The 18,463-nt window shown below is 35.9% G+C and overlaps 1 protein-coding gene across 6 annotated transcripts in view; it reads right to left on the bottom strand.

Annotated features, from left to right (window-relative positions):
* The window catches only part of TBC1D5 (TBC1 domain family member 5), a 466,695-nt gene that overhangs the window by 95,898 nt on the left and 352,334 nt on the right, over positions 1-18,463 (bottom strand). The gene's annotated exons all lie outside the window — the stretch shown is intronic.

Here is an 18,463-nt window from a genome sequence, read left to right as displayed (position 1 = left end):
AAACATGTTCTAAGATTAGATTATGTTGATGGTTGTACATCAGTGTAGTAAAAACCATTGAATTGTATGTTTTAAATGAATGAATTTTTATTAAATGTAAATTATATCTTAAACTGTTAAAAGCCAAAAACATGACATGTGCTGGTAAATGCATGCATGAATGTGTGTGTTATTTATTATCATTTTTTTTATTACCCTGGGAGGAGAAAAGGGCTGATGCAGGCAAAGGGTGACAGGATAGAGACTTTGGTTTTTTACTTTATATTTTTATACTGTTGTAATGTCATATGATTCCACTCCCATCTGCCAACAATGGGAATTAACTCCACAATGGGCTTATGGGCAAGGACCATTTCTGATTTTTTCTACGTACTTCTATGCACTAAATTCATAATAAAATTTAGCTCTTTAAAGCTATTTAAAATATAAAATAAAAAGTAGTTTATACTCTTCTCAGCTTAGTTTTTATACTCATTATACCACACATATCATAGGTTAAACAGGTATGTGAAATATTTCACGATTCTGGCTGAACTTGTTCCTTTTACCAAAAGTCTGTTATATAGTGCTATGCTTACTTTGTTTAGCCAGCCTTTTTGATCTCTTACAGGACTGGCTCTTTCCACATAGGGCTTTGACAATCGGGGAGTTCAGGTGCCCTAAGCCTGACCCTTGAAGGTCACCTAGAAGTCTTAATTGGCACCAATTTCAGGATTTCATTACAAACTTACTCATACACAAACGTCACACACAAGGGAACTCTTACAGATATGCTACTACCTCTTTGTGATCTGCTAAATATACCCTTGATTTCAATTCTCTGTCCATTTCTTTTTATACCAATTTCTCCACTATCACCTCTCTGCATAAAAACTCCTAAACCTCCATTTCTGGTATCAACATTTCACATTGGCTCTTAGACAGAATCCTAAACCCAGGACATGAAAAATCCAGGGCTGAGAAAGTTCTATCATTCTGCCTCCTCAGAGACTCCGGTGGTAGTATGACAATGACCCTCACTGCAGTACAGAACTGTCTTATTTTTTCCTTGGCTATTACAAGTCTCTAATCTCATTCCCTTCTGATCTGTACACATAATGCCACCAGAATCACCTTCCAAAAATTTGGGCGTGATTTTTTTACTTCCCTTTCTTAGTTCTGAATCAGGTCTCTTGCCAGTCAAGTAAAGTTCTAATATCTTCGCATGATATTCAAGGACCTCCATGATCTGGGCCTCAAAATACTTCTCATATTATCTCCTATGTACCTCACATTTCACTCATAACTCTCAATGGACATATCTCCAGTCTTTAGGCAAGTTGTTCCCTCAGGTTAGAGTTCTACTCACTACTCTTTGCTTACTGAAATCCTTCTTCTCATTCTTAGTTCAAATACTACCTCCTACATGAAGCTTTTTGTGAATTTCTAGTTACTCTACTACCTCCATTCTGATAGCATGCTAATTTCAAGTTAATTTTGCATTGATTTCATCTTGCCTTACATTAAGGTAAGTTATGTACATCTGTCTTCCACGCAGAGCATAAGTTCACTGAAGGCTGACCCCTGTCCAGATCACTGTATCCTCTCTGTGTCTAGCAAAGTATCTGGCACAAGGTATATGCTCGATGATTATCTATGAATGAGGTAAACTAAAGAGACAATATCTGGCTTTTTAAAAAATAGTGGGAGATAGGTAGGGTGAAAATCATCGGACCTGCAGGTATGCATGAGTAAAGGAAGGCTCAGAGAAAAGGCATTTCTTAAATGCCCCCACAAGTTCTTTCCTCAGTATGAGACAGGCCTAGGCCAAAGATGCTGCCATTATGCCCATTTCAGAAAGAAGCTCCAAAAAGGCCAACTGGCAATGGGTGTGATCTCATACTGCTCTCAAAGTTTTTCTGAATGAACAGAATCCTAACTCCTATATCTAATTACTATCATGAACACAATTCAGGTAACAAAAATAAAAAGAAGTCTAGTAGTAGTCACAAAAGCAGCCTGTTCTAACAGGGGAAATCAATAAGAAGAGTGCCCAAGGGTTGGCCATCACTATCTGACTACCATTTGATGGGTTATCTCACAAAGGAGCAGCTGGTTGAGTGGATGTGGATAGTACCCTGCTTTATAAAGTAAAACACAGGCATTACAATTAACTTTTCTTAATTGAGTTGAACTCCTTGCAGGCAGTAGGTTATCTGAACTTATTTCATTTTGTTTTTGTGGTGTGAAATTGTTTTTGTTTGTCTGAGTCTTCATAGGAGTTTTAATGGGAAACTTGTGAGGAGCTGGATGTCATTTTAAAACCAAGAAGTGCTATTTAACCCAGGAAGGAAGGTTGCGAAGCTGCCAGTAGGAGAGGGGCGGAAAGAACAATCCAAGTAGAAGGAAGAGAACACAGAACTAGGGTGAAGATAATATGGAATGAAATATCCTTCTGTCTCCATCCATCCATCCATCCATCCATCCATCCATCCATCCATCCATCCATCCATGATTCCTTCCATCCAAATATTTCCTATGTGTCAGACATTATGTTAGGTATCAGTTGTACAATGTTGATACAAGTCATGACCCTACTCTTAAGAAGCTTATACTAGAGGATGAGGCAAGTAAATATCGCTGTAAGATGAAGTCTGTGCTGGATGCTTAGGAAAGGAGGTATGTGTGCTAAGTGCATAAAAGGAGGATTTTATTTCATCAGAGAGAGGAGGGAAGGCTTCTCAGAGGAAATGACGATGGAATGGCAATTTGAAGGAAGAGTAGTTTTTAACTGTGTTTGTATCGTGGGGAGGGTCATGAAGAGAAGCAGTGTTGCACAGTGTGGAAAGAATGAACTTACCGATTTTGTCATTCTTAGGGCTCTCAACAGCTATTAAAATGTGATTTCTTTTTCTAGACTGTACTATTTAATGATTAATGATATCTAGAACCTTCAAACTTTGTCTACATATACAATTACATAAAAAGAAACAAAGAGCTTTTAAACATCAGCAAATAATAATACATAGTACCATTAAATTATTTAGGATGTTTTCTATGTAAGTAGAAACTTTGAAAATTAAGAGTTTTAGGAATCATCTCACTTATTTGTGAGGCATCAATTAAAAACTAAATTTAAAGAAATAACCCATAGCTTAAATATGCTGCAAATGGAGTCAGGCCCATTTAGTCTTGCCTCTTTCTCTTAGAGAAAGTACATATAGCATCAGCTATCATTTACTAGGTGCCAGACCATACCAGACCCTTTACAAACACTATTTCATATTTCATATTCATAGAATTTTCACAACAAACTCATCACCACTTTAAAGACACAGGTTCAAAATGGTTAGAAGTTTGGCCAAAGTCATGGAGATAGTAAGGGTAGAGCCAGGAACTGAATTCATTTCTATCTTCAAACTTCTGGCTACCAGGTACCAGTGACTGCTCTCATTTATATAATGGCTCACGAAGTATGAAGAACATTGCTAATTACTTCTTAGTTTTCTTTTTGGGCTAAGAATCTCAGTTCCAGGTATATAGCCTTGATTTTTTTTTCTTTTTTTGTAGTTTTAGTTGTATTTCTTTTAAATAATCAGTTTATATGTGTTCAAATAATATTTTACAATTTCTCACATCTCAAAATTGAGAATGAAAAGTTGGCCATGTTACCTTAGTAAGTATCTGGTTGGGAAATGCTACGTTATCTATATTTTTGAAAACAATTTTCCCTTTGTTAACAACGGCACTACGCTGCTAATTTATTTTTACCCCTAAATTCCGCACTATCTCCACGTCTCCCTTCCTTTTTATTTCTGAATCATCTACAGGCTTTTTGCTTGTCTTTTATTATTATTATTTTATTTTTTATGCCACTGTTTCAGTCTGAAAGGGTCATTTTTATTTCCCCTTTAATGAGCACTCTAAATATGTCAGCAACTTTCAACAGGGTTATTTATTTTTAATTTCCGTTGATCTCTCTACAATATTTGTCACTAATCATTTCCATGTTCCTGGGATTTCCTACCCTGAGGTAATGATCACTCGATCTTCTCACGGTTTCACCACATTCTCAGTCTTCTCCCTCTGCTCCTTCCTCTCACTCCTATTGTTATGTCCTATGATTCCTTTTCTAACTCTAGTCTCATCTTCACAACATATCATTTCTGCACATCACTTACATTCCCTCAACTACAATTAATATCCATATTCCAAGATTTCTGTATCTATCTGTATCTCTGGCTCAGATCACTCTTTGAGCTCTAGACACACATTCCCAGTTGCCTTCTAGACATCTCTACCTGGATATCCCATAACCTACTCAAAATCAACTCATTATCCAACCTTCTTAGCCACTCTCACAAACTTGCTCATCTATCATTTTCCCACCAACTCAATCAATAGGTAGATACCTGGGAAATGTAACTAATTGTTCACCATTCATAGTTAATTATTCACCAAACCTTGTTGATATTACCCTAAATACATTCTGAAGTTATCTTCTATGTTTTATGTTTTCAAGAAGCTCATTAAATCTTATTTTTCAAAAAAGAAGAGGAAAGAAAGGAAGGAAGAAAACAGAATGCTCATACTATCCATATTTCATTGTTTGCTTTCCTACACTAAAAGGAATGGTTGGTAGAAAATTACAATAATCTTAATAGTAACATCATACATGGACACATTAAATCCTCCAATGAAATCCTTTAGGGCACAAAACTGTATTAGCTCTGTGATTAATAAAGTCTCTTCTCACTTGCTTAATCAGAAGTCAATTTCTTTTGAATGAATAGGTCCTAAATATACTCTGAAATTTTAGATTTTGTTCAGCGCTATTTCAAATACTGCTTTCTATGTAGTTGGTTAGTTTCTAGAACTCAAATGCAAGGAAGTTCAAATAAGAGAGCTTAAATAAGATGTTATCAATTAAATAAATTAAGTAGTTGATCTCAAATTAATAGCTGACATTCTCATCTGTGGGTCCTTCCGTAAGTGGAACATATAAGAGATATTCAATTAGATCTTTATGAGAAAATCTGGTGGGATTTCTCCAGACACTGGCTGGAAAGATGAGGAAGGTAAAGGGTTCATCTCTTTCCTGGGTTTATGAAAACAACTCCAATCATCCCTGTCATTTTTCTGCCTTCTTCAGATTTTCCTACTTGGTGCTATTCCTCAAAGACATCTCAAACCATGTAAGCATCATACAATGTTTACTTTAAGTGGGATAATTTGAAATACTCTCTATTCTTATTGTGTTGTTATAGAAAGAAAGAAGTGATGAATAAAGCACTTATACTACAATAGGAACTTCAAGAAAAATCCAGAAAGAATCAAATCACTAACAACCCCAACTTATAACGATGGCCAGACCTAGGGCTGACAGTTTTGTGAAACATCTTATAGCTCTCAACTTCATCAATTCACTCTCTTCAAAACATTTTCAGTAAACACTACAGAGGATAAACTTGAAGGGGCTTTCAAAAAAAGCTACGAATGGCACTGTGTGGAGAAAACCTGACCATGAACTCTTGATTTACTGATACAATCGTGCAGAAAAAAGATGTTAAAGTGTCAGTATCCTTAAAATAGTGGGTGAGGGGACCATTATTCCCAATTTTCCTTTTCAGAACTTAAGTCTGTTAACGTCAGGTGTGACTCTGAAGTGCTCCCAAGAACTGTGGGAGTCAAACTGTAAAATTAACACAAAGTACCTCTGAGCAGAGTTATGCAAAGCTTTCCTCAAGAGACCACGTGGTTCCTGGGTTAGAAAGATCTGAGTATATCCCTTATATGTTTAATGGATATCAAAAGCAACAAGATGTCAGTCAAAAAGGGCCTGCCAAGGAAGCAGAGAAAAGTAAGTCAAAGAGGCAAATATGGGCAGAGCCAGTGGGAGAGAGAACCTAGGTTAGAGGTTAACGGACTGTGCGCTCTCTTGAAGCACAGGAAGACTATTCTCGCTATGCAGTTGGTGTGCTAGGCTCGCATAGCCTGGTTTCGCTAAACAGGCCTTCCAGTCTGCATTCATCTGACAGCAGGCCCCGCAAGGAGCTTTGTGATTTTGATTGCCTTTTCCACTTAAGTCTACAGTACACTGGTCCTATGTACCTCAATAACTTGTTTTTTTCCTCACTGTAAGTGAACTGATAATGACGTGTCCTCCCACCTGAGTCTGCCAACAGAAGTGAATGTGATGGTCATGGGGGCATGAGGATGCCAGTCTTACAGCTGTTCTAGAGCTCCCCACAGACCGAGACAGGGACATACTGATTTTACACAGCAAGCAGCCTTTTGAGCTCAGTTTCGGGAGTCTGTCTCTGAGAGATGGCTACGTTTTTCTGAGAGTGCTGACAAAATTCGATCTCACAGGTTGTGAGATTTAAGGTCACAAGCTTTCACTGTGATTTTAGCTTCTCCCTTAGAGAGAGCCGTTCCTATGAGCCACAAAAGTAAAGGAACCAGAAGCATTGCCATTTTAAAGAGAGACATTGGCTGCTCACCAAACTTGCTTCTTCTCCTTTCTGGGTACACAGCAGAACTATATTTTCCAGTCTTATGTGGTTGAGTGTAGCCACAGGATGGAGTTTTAGCTAGTGGAATGTGACAGAAAGTGATGCATGCCACCTGCACGCCTTACTGTAAAAACTCTCCCAGGAATGATCCTTTCTGCTATTTCACTCAAATAGAGATGTCAATGTACTGGATGATCCTGGGAAGTCAAAGTTGAAAATAGCAGAGCTAGCAGAAGCCCAAAGAACTCTGTGACTCTAAGATACTCTCACCCCTGACTTACATTGTCACTTGTGTGAAAATTAAACATCTACTGTGTAAAGCTATGAAAACATAAGGTTTTGTTTGTTACAGCAGTTGGTAAACTTTAACTAATGTAACAATGTAATCAAATGAGCACACATTTTAATCTCCAGAAGAAAAGTTGTCTAAGATGACTTCTTTCAGCTACTTAATTCTTGTTCATAAGTTCATATGCATATTAATATATACTCTTTCTCTTTTTTCTTCTGCATTTTACACTATCACCCTTAACCCTTTGAACTGGCTCTAGATTGGTTTACTCTTTTTTTTAAATTTTATTATGGGTGGTAGTCATTGTAGCCTCATGGTTAAGGTTAATTTCGTTATAGGTTGTTGTTGTTATTATTATTGTTTCCCCAATCAATTTCACTGGTTATAACACTTTGAGAACCTAGTGGACAGACTTGGCAAATTAATTTATAATAGACCAATTTTCGAATTCAATATTCAGACCATGAATAAATGGGATGGAATAGATATAGTTCTCAGTGGAATTCAGTGGTACAGAAGACAGATATTAAAGTATCAATTTAACTAGAGAAGCTCAGGAGACCTCTCTTATTCAAAGGATAAGGGTAAGTAAGGCCCATGTCTCCCCAAGCTGCTCCCGCTAATGGCTGTCTGGGGGGACTCCAGAATTTTGAGTGTGCTGGGAGCCAGCCTCAAGACTCTCATCCTGGCTAAGCATTAATATCAACTAGATCAGTTTTCATGAGCCACTGGTCTAGAGCAGTGATCCTTCGACTTTGATTATTCCTTCGTTAGTTAAAATCAGGGGGCTTATATCCTCAATATATGCATGTTTATCTGTTTACAAATCATACGCATGTACTACTTGTACTAACCTATTATGTATATTAGAAAATATATGCACAATAAAAATTTTAAATGAGATAGAGATGAAATAAGCTATATTTAAATTAACTATAATAATTTACTTATAATGGTTATTTTTTGGCTCTTCCTAAAAATATGTTTAACAGTAGCAATGTGATCGAATATGCTCCTCTACTTTTTGAAAATTTTGGTTAAATGCTTTGCGATGGTGAATTTTTATAAATAACACTTCTAAAAAGGCTACCTCACAAAGATACATAGGTCTAAATGGAGGAAGGCCATCACTGGCTGCCCTTGGTAAAGTATGGTATTTATTTTGCATTCCATCAATTATGCCAAGGTTTTTGTTAAAATCTGACTAATAAAATGTCTATCTGCCTCAGTGTTAATCAGTTTGTATTAGTCAGGGCTCTCCAGAGAAACAACCAAAAGGATATATATGGATATATAAGAGATTTATTGTGAGAAATCACATTGGCTCACGTGATTATGGAGGTAGAGGTATACTGAAATATGCTACCTGCACGCTGGAGAACCAGGAAAGCTGGTGGGATAATTCAGTCCAGTTCCAAGGCCTTGAGAACTGGGAATAGGGGTGGGGGAGTGAGGGGACAGGCTGGGGGGAGGACTGGGACAATGTGCTGGCATACGTCCTGGAATCTGAAGGCTCGAGGAATAGGAGCTCACATGTCCAAGAGCAGGAGAGGATGACACCCCAGCTCGAGGAGAGAGTTCAACTTTCCTCTGCCTTTTTATTCCAGTCAGGCCCTCAAAGGACCAGAAAATGCCTGCCCATGTTGGTGAGGGAAGATCTTCTTTACTTAGTTTACTGATTTAAATGCTAACTCTTATGGAAACAGCCTCACAGAAATAATGTTTTACCAGCTACCTGGGCATCCTTTAGCCCAGTTAAGTTGACACAAAATTAATCATCAAACAGCTTTTCTTAAAATTTAATTGGAAGATGTTACATTTCTATATTTTAAAAAATGGATTCAAACCTGATTTTATCTCTGCATTTGGAAGATTAGTAACCAAGTTAGAAAATTCTGCTTCCATAATTTTTAGTGTACTTTGAGAGTTTTAAATAAGCGATACACTTAAATTGTCTTTGGCAAGAACATCACAAATGGATGAAACATTTCCAAATATTCAATTTAAAAATGTTCTTTCCATAGCATAAATTTCTTTCAAAAGCTCTTATTTTCTCTCACTATTAAAATGTTACCATTACCTAGAAGAGACAAATTAAAGTGCTTATTTTTTTCAAAAATATTTGTATGGTACCATATTATTGACAGCTACTTGTCATCACAACAGAGGTAAGCAAATTTGAAGTATGTTGTTGTTGTTTTTTTTTTTTTCCTAAAAAGAAATTATATTTGGCAACTCTTTCAAGTACTTTAGCAGAAGATATTTAGTGAACACACAATAGAGGTTCACGACCCCTGACATTTCTTTGGTATGGTAAACATGCCATCATTTAAGATAATATAACGTATAAATCCACTTAACTGGGTACATGGAAATGGCAATAAGGCAATAAGGTGGTGGAAGCAAAGGGAGTGGGGAGAGGGCAGCTGTCAACGCCTTAGTATGAGGAAGTTTCTTCCCTCAAGAGAACTCATAGGTGGTACGTGACTGACACGTGGGCCAGTGAGGACACCAGTGTTAAATCTGTACATTAAAAGGTAAGGCTCGATTTTATTTTTTTGGGAAAAAAATGTAAACAGAAGTTTCATTATTTTCTTCCTATACTCCATTGGATTGTCACTGTGTAGTCGCTGTGTATCCACACATTCCATTTTGGAAACTACTGGGTTAGAGCCAGACTTCTGTTATTAGGTGTTCGTCTTTCAGTTCGTGTAGTACCTTTTTTCTCAATCTAGTATCTGTTCCTTAAAATGTTGTCCATGGCCCACCAGTTTCAGAATAGTTACAAATACAAATTTTTGGATCCTACGGCAGAACTATTTACATTAGAACGTCTGGGAGTCTGCTTTTGTAACAAGCTCCCTCAGGTGCTTCTTTGGCACACCACAGTTTAGATCTCCTGTATCAAACTGCAAGCTTTGTGAAGAGGGAACCACATCTCCCTAATTCATTATACCCCTAGTACCTGGCACAGGAGGCAATGAACACTTGTTGAACTAAATTGCGATGAACAGCACAATTTTTCCTCTAGCAGAGAACTTGAGGGTTTGGTTGGGATAATTAGTCACTGTTCGTTCGTTCGTTTGTCGTTCGTTTGTTCATTCATTCATTCATTATTGTAGGTACCTGGGTAATATAAAACATACTAAAAGCACTGCCTTCATGTAGCTTATATATTGTCGGGGAAGACAGAACATAAAACATAACATTAGAAATAAGTAAATTATCTACTATGAGAGAAAGTGATAATTGTTATAAAAAATAAGTAGAGCAGGGTAAGGAGAGCAGGAGTGCTGGGGTGGTGGCAAGTGGCCACAGAGCAGTTTGCGGCATGATTATGGCAGGCATCGCCGAGAAGACCTGAAGGAGGTGAGGGAATTAGTCAAGTGGACATTCCTTTCACTCGTCACAAATCCTGTTCATCTTCCTTTATATGTTTTAACCAAGACTTCTGAGAAATTTTAGATGCCATTGATACAGCAGGAGCTCAGTAAATTTTGGCTGAATGAATAAAAATAGCATTTTGGAGAAAGAAACAGCATGGAGAAATAAAACTATAAAGTTCCTCTTCAAAACCAGGAAAAACAAGCAAGTAAGTAAAGAACTACTGAAGACAAATCATATGAGACACTTGAAAAATGTCATAGTCAGAGGCACGCGAGGACCTCACACATCAAATGCTAGAGCCAATTGGCCACTGCTTGGAGGAGCTGGGGGACAGTCTTGCAAATGTGGTGGCGGCTCTAGGTTCATCTGAGTGGTCCAGTCACTATTTCTGCAGTTTGGAAACCTAACTTACATTTCCCAATATGGTAATCATAAAACGCTTGAATTGTATAAAATGTACTTAAAAATTCTCTATAAAATATTTTGTGGTTTTGTTGTGTTTTTGCATTTTTTGGGAACTTCTTGTCTAAAGTATTTAAATAAAACAAAGTTAATTGACTATAGTTATGCAGTTCAGACTTGAATGTATTTTTATTCCTATAAAATCAATATGTTTAATATTTTTAATTAGCAATATTATATTTACTGAGCTAATATACTTAAGGGGCAACTAAAATATTTCTTGTGGCCATGGCTACCTATATTAAAAATAATTATGCTTTTTTCTATTTTGTCAGTTTTAAGTTTATAATCCTTTTTGTCATAATTTGTGATTTATAACTTTTAATTTCTTTAAATTGTAACACTAAGATGACACAGAAATAACTCAGAGTAGTGCCTTTTCTTTTTGAACAAGCTATTTCATGTATAATAAGGAAAATAAGTGATTAGCTAGGTTCTCACAGCACTTACAGCTAGAAATTACTTGTGGACATTATAGGCTAATTAAGGCCTTACTAGCTACCTATCCTTTGAAAAAATTAATGAACCTGAATCTAAGGCAGCAAAAGGTTAAATGATTTCTCGGGGCTAATACAGATCAGCAGAGAGGCAGGGCAACCACTTCATTTCTTGACCTCAGAGATATATCACAAACATTTCACTGTGATATGTTGTAATACTTTAATACTTTTACACTTGGGGCCTCAAAGTGCCTTTCTAAACACACATGCATGGGATTAGTAGCTTTACAAGCTTAAATAATCTATATAAAATAAATATTTCTCCTTAAAAACCTAGATTTCCTTAATTGTAAGATATTAAATAAAAAGCAGGGGATTGTTTTGTACCTTTTGTTTTGTCTCTTGTTAATCAGAACAGAATTAACCATAGATTCTAGTCTTTTCTTTAGTTACTTGAGGAAAAATAAATCATCAATGTAATTGGTTATGAATTAGTAAAGAAACCGTTTTCTCTAATACATGCAGAGCAATCTTTGCCACAAAGTTTCATAGCTATCTTTGGCCACCCCACATAAAAGTGACTAACCTTCTCAAGAGTGACTTTAAAAATCTAAACAGAGACATCCTTATTTTGAGCAAATATTGTTACCATAGGCAACTATTAATAGCCAATAAATCTAGTAAAAATCATTCAGATGAAATCCCTTCCACATCAACTTTTCACTTAAACATAAAATATTTATTTATGTTGAATAATAACACACAAATGGGAACATTATATAAATTAATACCAAATAAAATACTATCGAATAAAGACTCCTTACACATTTGATGAACTTTAAAAACTTAAGTGTCTGCTAATACGTGAGGTAGAGAGGGGGACACTGTCTTTTTTTTAGGTCCCTGAGGGGTCACTGAGTGACTCTGAACAGAGAACTGCCAGGCCTATCCTGGGCACTTGCTTGAGCAATGCTCAGGAGCTTTGCTTACACTGTTCTCTTAAGATGGAATAACAACTCCCAGGAAAACTCTTCAAGACCCAGTTGGAATGCCTCTTCCAACTGGAAGCCTTTCTGATTATCCGAGTCCAAATCAGTTGTTCTTTCTGCAATACTTTCACTCATTTTACCTTCTCTATCATCTAGTTGTTTATATTTACAAGTGACTGTGTCCTAATTACATGGACCAATGCTCATGCTCGGTATACAGTAAGTAGTAAAAAAAATGTATCTGTTGAACTGAACTAAATTTTGCTACAATGATCCAGAAGGGTCCATCGTGATTCTGTGGTACAGCTTCTTCATTCTACAGTTCAAGAAAAGGAGTGACTTACCCAATAAACAGAGTAGGCTGTGATGAAAGTGAAACCTGGATTCTGAGTTTCCCTCTTGTGGCTGACAATGGGTTAGTGCTGTTGGAGATCTAGTCCCTGACCTAGTAGGGCTCTTATTTTGGTAGGTGAGAAAGACCGGTCTAGTTCCCTCATGAATCCAGCAATGTTTCTGGAGTTTCAAAATGTAATCTTTAGAGTAACTTTACGTTATGTCATAATATAAGATTACATAGGAAGAACAAAGTAATAATGAGCCTTTCCTGGCTCATGCATCTCATCTCAGACAGGTTCCCCCAGTTCCTGGCTCCAGTTTTACTGGTCTTCTTTCAGTTCCATGACAGTCTAAGCTCTGAGTATTTGTGTTTGCTCTTCTCCTGTCTGAGGGCTCTTCTAAGTCTTTGCCTGGCTGACTCCTTCTCCTTCATTAGTTCTCATCTGAAATATTACCTTCTCGGAGAGGGACTTTTTGATCAACCTACATACATTAGGTCTTTACCCAGCCCAGATTCTTTTCCCTCTTATTATTTTAATGATGATACTCTATTTGTAGCCTTCATAACAAATGACAAAGTGAGTATTTTCTTATTTGTTTACTTGTTTATTATGATAAGGGACACATCTTTTTTTGTTGGTCATCATTGTATCACCAGGATTTAAACAATGCCTGATACACGAAAAAGATTTGTTGAAAAAATTAATAAATTCAAAATACTTTTATAAAACTAACTTAAAACTATTTAAGTACCTTACGAAATCCTTAACAAGTTTTGAGAAACACACAATTCTACTTTATGAAATATCTGAACACAATAAATAAAAATTTCAAATACTGGCTTAATAAAGATTTCTAGATTACTACTTTACAGATTTTTGATGGCCACCATTTACATCAGAAGTAGAACTTAAGGTTTCTAAATGCTAGTCTATGTCAAAAAGTCTAAATGTATTGCATGTGAAAACATACTTGATTAGTCACTAATAACAGAATATTAAGTATAATAAAAATCTATTTGGATGTAAGCTAAGGATAAAAAGATAATGACATATAGTCATGTAGCTCAGATACAAAGGAAAAACATCTTTTTGGGGGGTCACTAACAGAGAAAACGCAAAAACAAATGGTGGTTTTCAGAGAAATGCTCCATCTTTTTAGGAAAAAAAAAACATGAAGAAGATGAAAGTAATTCTGTAACAGAAAAATTAGATTAGAAACACACTAGAAAATCTGAGCAGAGTCTCTGATGGTAACATCCTGATATCCTGATAAGTAAATCAATGAATACTATGCATCCTCCTTAAAGAGTCAGTATGTGTGGTTTTTAGGTTCTTTATTGCTCAGAGAAGAAAAAATTACAATAGCATTACTAGAATGGAGCTTTTTCTAATACTGTCATTTGAATGGTAGTGGGCTTGAATCCATTCACAACTTTTCAATTCTGATATATGACATTTTACCAAAGCCAGTTGACTTTTTTAAAAAAGTTGCACATAGAGAGGGGTTTCTTGGAACTAAAAGAGGAAAAACTAACTACCTGCATAAACTCTGAAATATGAATATTCAGACATTTTATAATTCAAAAAGGCAAAATTTTTTAGAACGCCAAACAAAAGCCAAATCAGAATTGGCCAAGCATAAGAACATTGTACACACTATTATATTTATAGTGTTTCTGTGTACAAGAATGATTATTAAATTCAATTGTCTTTTTTCTAACCATTTTCTTCCATAAACAGTAACAGCCACTGCTAAAAGGATTGCTTGCAAACTTACCAGAAACTTTTTTGAGGGGAATATTCTAGTCTTCAAAATAAACAGTAGCTGTCAAATTCTTACTGCATAATATAAAATGTTAATCCATGTACTGTATTTCATTTGTAATAAGTCTTTGTGATAAGGTTAACACTTCAACACATAACACAAATAAGAGAGCACCAAAAAATGAAAATTACTTTGCTTATGTTTCTGTATTAGAATTTTATTTGCTAAAGGGTAAAAACAGATTTGCAAAATTCACAGTTAACTTAAAACAATAGTTTTAAACCTTTTATTCCTAGCCCTTACTGCCTTCAGGAAGGAGAGAACATCTGGTTACTTAAGGAACACAATATGTTCACATTTTCTATGACTTTTGTTTCTAATTGGGTTTTAAATTTTTTTTTTTTTGAATTTGAACAACTAGTTAGAACAATGTTTTTTAATCACTTCATATTTTTCAGACAGTCCTCCTTCTATCTCTCTACTTAATTTAGTGGATTGTATTTGAAAATCTGCTCAGTGGTTCTAATATGATAAAGACAAGAAAATGAGAGTTAGGATTGTGGTCTGAAGAGCTCAGTATAGAAACCATACTTATGGTGAACAGAGAATAGGATGCTACAAACAGATATTTGACATCCAGTCTCTACGTACAGCATGCATTTAAAAGAATTTCAAATAGTTCTTGGGCCACTTGTATACATGGCATGGCAGTTTCATTTATTACAGATGCAAATAAATGTTTAATATAAATGGAAAAATTTGGGTGAGACTAGGATTCCACTGGTTTTAAAAATAATGAAGCTACAGCTCTTGTGTAAAAAGGTAGTTGGAAGACCTGGGTTCAACTGCTGGCTCGGCTCTCCCATTGACAAGCTGTGTGACCTTGAATGAGTCTCTAAACTTTACCTTGATCTTCAGTGATCCTCAGTGTGTCATCTATAGAAGGAGGAGCTAGATTAGACTCTTTAGGTTCTTTATAGTTCTGAAAATCTGAGTCTAAGTACGTTAACTATTCTTTGTTATGTCTTCTTCGTTCCATAATATTTGATGGTGGTAACAAGTTTTCAAATAATTCTGACACATAGTAAATTAAAGAACTAGATGTAAAATTCACAGTTAACTTAAAATAATAGTTTTAAGTTGTAGGGTTTATTCACCATCTTGTTAAAAATGGCAGCTGCTAAAAAATACATAATTGGCTATATATAGCTTCTGCGGACTGTGGATATGAGTTCCAGAAATACACTAGGTGAATGAGATCTACCTGGATTAGAGTCATTATGTTGTATTGGAAGAGGTTTAGCATTTGAGTCAGAATTCAATTCCACTATTTTCTTAATACCAACCCCTGCAGGGCACAAAGCTAAAAATGCAAAAAAAATGACCAGGATCATAAGGAGAAATAATTGATAAAATCAATAAGCAAATAGCTAAAATACAAGGTACTATGGGACTCAAAGTGGGAAACATGTTCTATCTGATCTTGGGACTGGCATTCTGGAAAAAGTACAATGGATGCTAGGAACCTAAGGTGGGGATGAGCAGACACAAGGTCGTGAAGCCACTCCAGCTAGTTTGGAAGTTTATATGCATTTTGGCCTTAGGAAAGCCACATAACCTTAACCTCGGTGCACTGAAAACTAAAGAGGAAAGATAACCTGCTCTGCAGCTTGTTATGAAGACCAAATTAAGCACATCAAAGTGCTTGGAACCTGTGAAGGAATATGATCCTATTACTACAGTTTACAGGCCTAGTATTTCAGTCTGTTCAAATGAGAAATCTTTTCACAGTTAAGCCTATATCACATCTGATATAAAACAATTAAAGCTCAGTGTCTCAAGCTCTATTTGCAGAGTCTATTCTCAACTCAGGAAGTACACTGGGATTTAGCGATAGCAGTAGGACAAAGTGCTATTCTAAAGGCTGACAATGAACCACCCCGACGCCGCCCCCCCCACCCCCGACCCCAAGCTCAGAGTTCCTTGTTCATTTTCATTTTATTGAGTCTGTCAGCAGCACTCAACACTATTGTCATGTGAAGCTGGGATATGGGAAAGCATACTTTCATGCCTCAAATCTCATCTTCCTACTAGTTTACTTCATAGAAACTTGTATATTTATATTCTTAGTAGCCCTGGCTACTGCCTGCTCTCTACCCCTTCAGCAGGAGGTAATAGGGGACAGGGATGCACTGAGGGTCCAGGTACACAGGAGCAGAGAGACCACGGAGTCCCAGAGCAGTGAGGGACACACAGACCTCACCCCTTCTATGGCTTCTCTTTTTTCCAGGGGCTGCATTTCCATGGTGCCTCTACCCAGTGAGCAGACAGATCTCAAAGGCAGACTGCTGACTGGACGGCACCCTTCCATACTCTGAACTACTTGAATCAAGAATGATTCAAGTATTTTAAGTGTTCCATTGTTGCTAATAATAGAAAACATTTAAAATACTCTGATATCTGGACTTTTAGAGGATATGGGTGGGGTAGTAGCATCACCTTTCCCTTTCTTTTTTTTCCCCTCAGTGTAAATGGCCTCCTTTATGACTTTGTAATAGACATTAATTCTGAAACTGAATAGGCCAAATAGAATAAAAACTCTGATAACACTTGTGGATTTCTATAATATGTATAAACTTGCTTTTTAAAAATCCATATCATTGTAGCACTGGACTAAATCTTAGATCATCAGAAGTCAGTTCTTTATGGACAGGTCATTAGAGACAATTAATTTCAACCACAAAAGACCAAGACTCAGCAAACATGAGTTTCCCCAAAACGCAAGGATGGTTGGTGACAGAGTCAGGATTTGCCCGATGTCTTACTTCCTAACTCAGGCTCCTTGCAGGACATTATACTGTGATGCACCTATAACCAGCACACAAGCCAAGTGGCCTTAGTTATCATTTGACGTTTACTAAATAATGTCAATGGGTCTGCCATTATATATACTCAACTAAAACTATCACCTTGTTGGGCTAGCAATCTGAAAGCCCCTTAACAATATATAGCTTTCTTAATTTTTCCCGTGGATATCATCATTCCATGAATTTGCTCTGAAGAGAAAGTTAAACATGTTTTCATGTGCATTTTAGATGACTCTCTCCTCTTCCTGTCCAATTTCTTTCATCTATCTATCTATCTATCTATCTATCTAATTAGTTTCAAGTATACAGTACATTGGTTAGACATTTATATAGTTTATAAAATGATCCCCCTAATTGCTCCTTCTCTCCTTTGGTTTTCCACCTAGCCAATACATTAATGCTAACTGCATTCCCTGTGCTGTGTTCCGTATCTCCATGACTATCTATCAACTATTAATTTGTACTTCTTTAACCCTTCACCCCATTCTCCCAACTCCCCCTCCCCTCTGTCTGTCATCAAATTGTCCTCTATATTTGTGAGTCATTTTTGATTAATTTGTTCTTTTTATTCCTTAGATGCCTGTCTAATTTCTCATGTCTCAGGAATATCAGTTTAAAGTTCTACATTTTAGACCATTATATTAATCATGTTTTTACTTAGTAAGATCCTGAATGTAAAAGTGGGGGAAATATCTTTTTTTAAAGATACTTATGCCATTAATTATTTTTTTCTTTTAAACCTTAGAGAATATATTTTTTAAATGTTTATAGAATTGGCCTCACTGTACTCATATATTATATACGCTACATTATCGAGATAAAAAGTACTCTATTAAAATCATAGATTCCACTAATAACATTGACAGATTTAGTGTATAGGATTCTGCAAATAGAAGAGTGAATAATTCATAGTAAGATCAACCATAATTAGCTAGGGAAAAATTACCAAGATCGATAGGTTTAGATCACATATTCATTTTTCCCTTTAGTGAAACCAAACAAATCATACAAATAGAGAATTCAAATAGTTATTTTAGCATTTTTCCCCCACTCTGTATGACTCTAAGAATTCTTAATGCTGAGCTGACAGAATTTAAGTTTGTAGACCAAAACTCACTGACCAGCAACCTCATTCTTTATTTCTTCTATTGATATTTCATAATCTTGGTTAGTTTTTATGAAAAATATGTACTTACATGACTTACATATACATATATACATAAAAAAATAAATATGGGATTTTTTGTTTTCCTAGTAAGACTCCTGAACCTTACCAGAATAAAAATAATGATACCTTATGTGTCAGAGAAACAATAGATTATATTTCTGATACTTTACAAAATTTTGTGTAAGAGAAATAATATAAAATTATGTATTTCTATAGAAATGGATATAGTTTCAAGGAAAAAAATTCTTTTAAATCAAAAAA

This window comes from Pteropus medius, unplaced genomic scaffold (genome assembly GCF_902729225.1).
Source record: "Pteropus medius unplaced genomic scaffold, Ma_sr-lr_union100, whole genome shotgun sequence".
NCBI classification, from domain to species: domain Eukaryota; kingdom Metazoa; phylum Chordata; class Mammalia; order Chiroptera; family Pteropodidae; genus Pteropus; species Pteropus medius.
The sequence above is the reverse complement of the archived record's forward strand: the minus strand, read 5'-3'. Positions and strand labels throughout refer to the sequence as shown.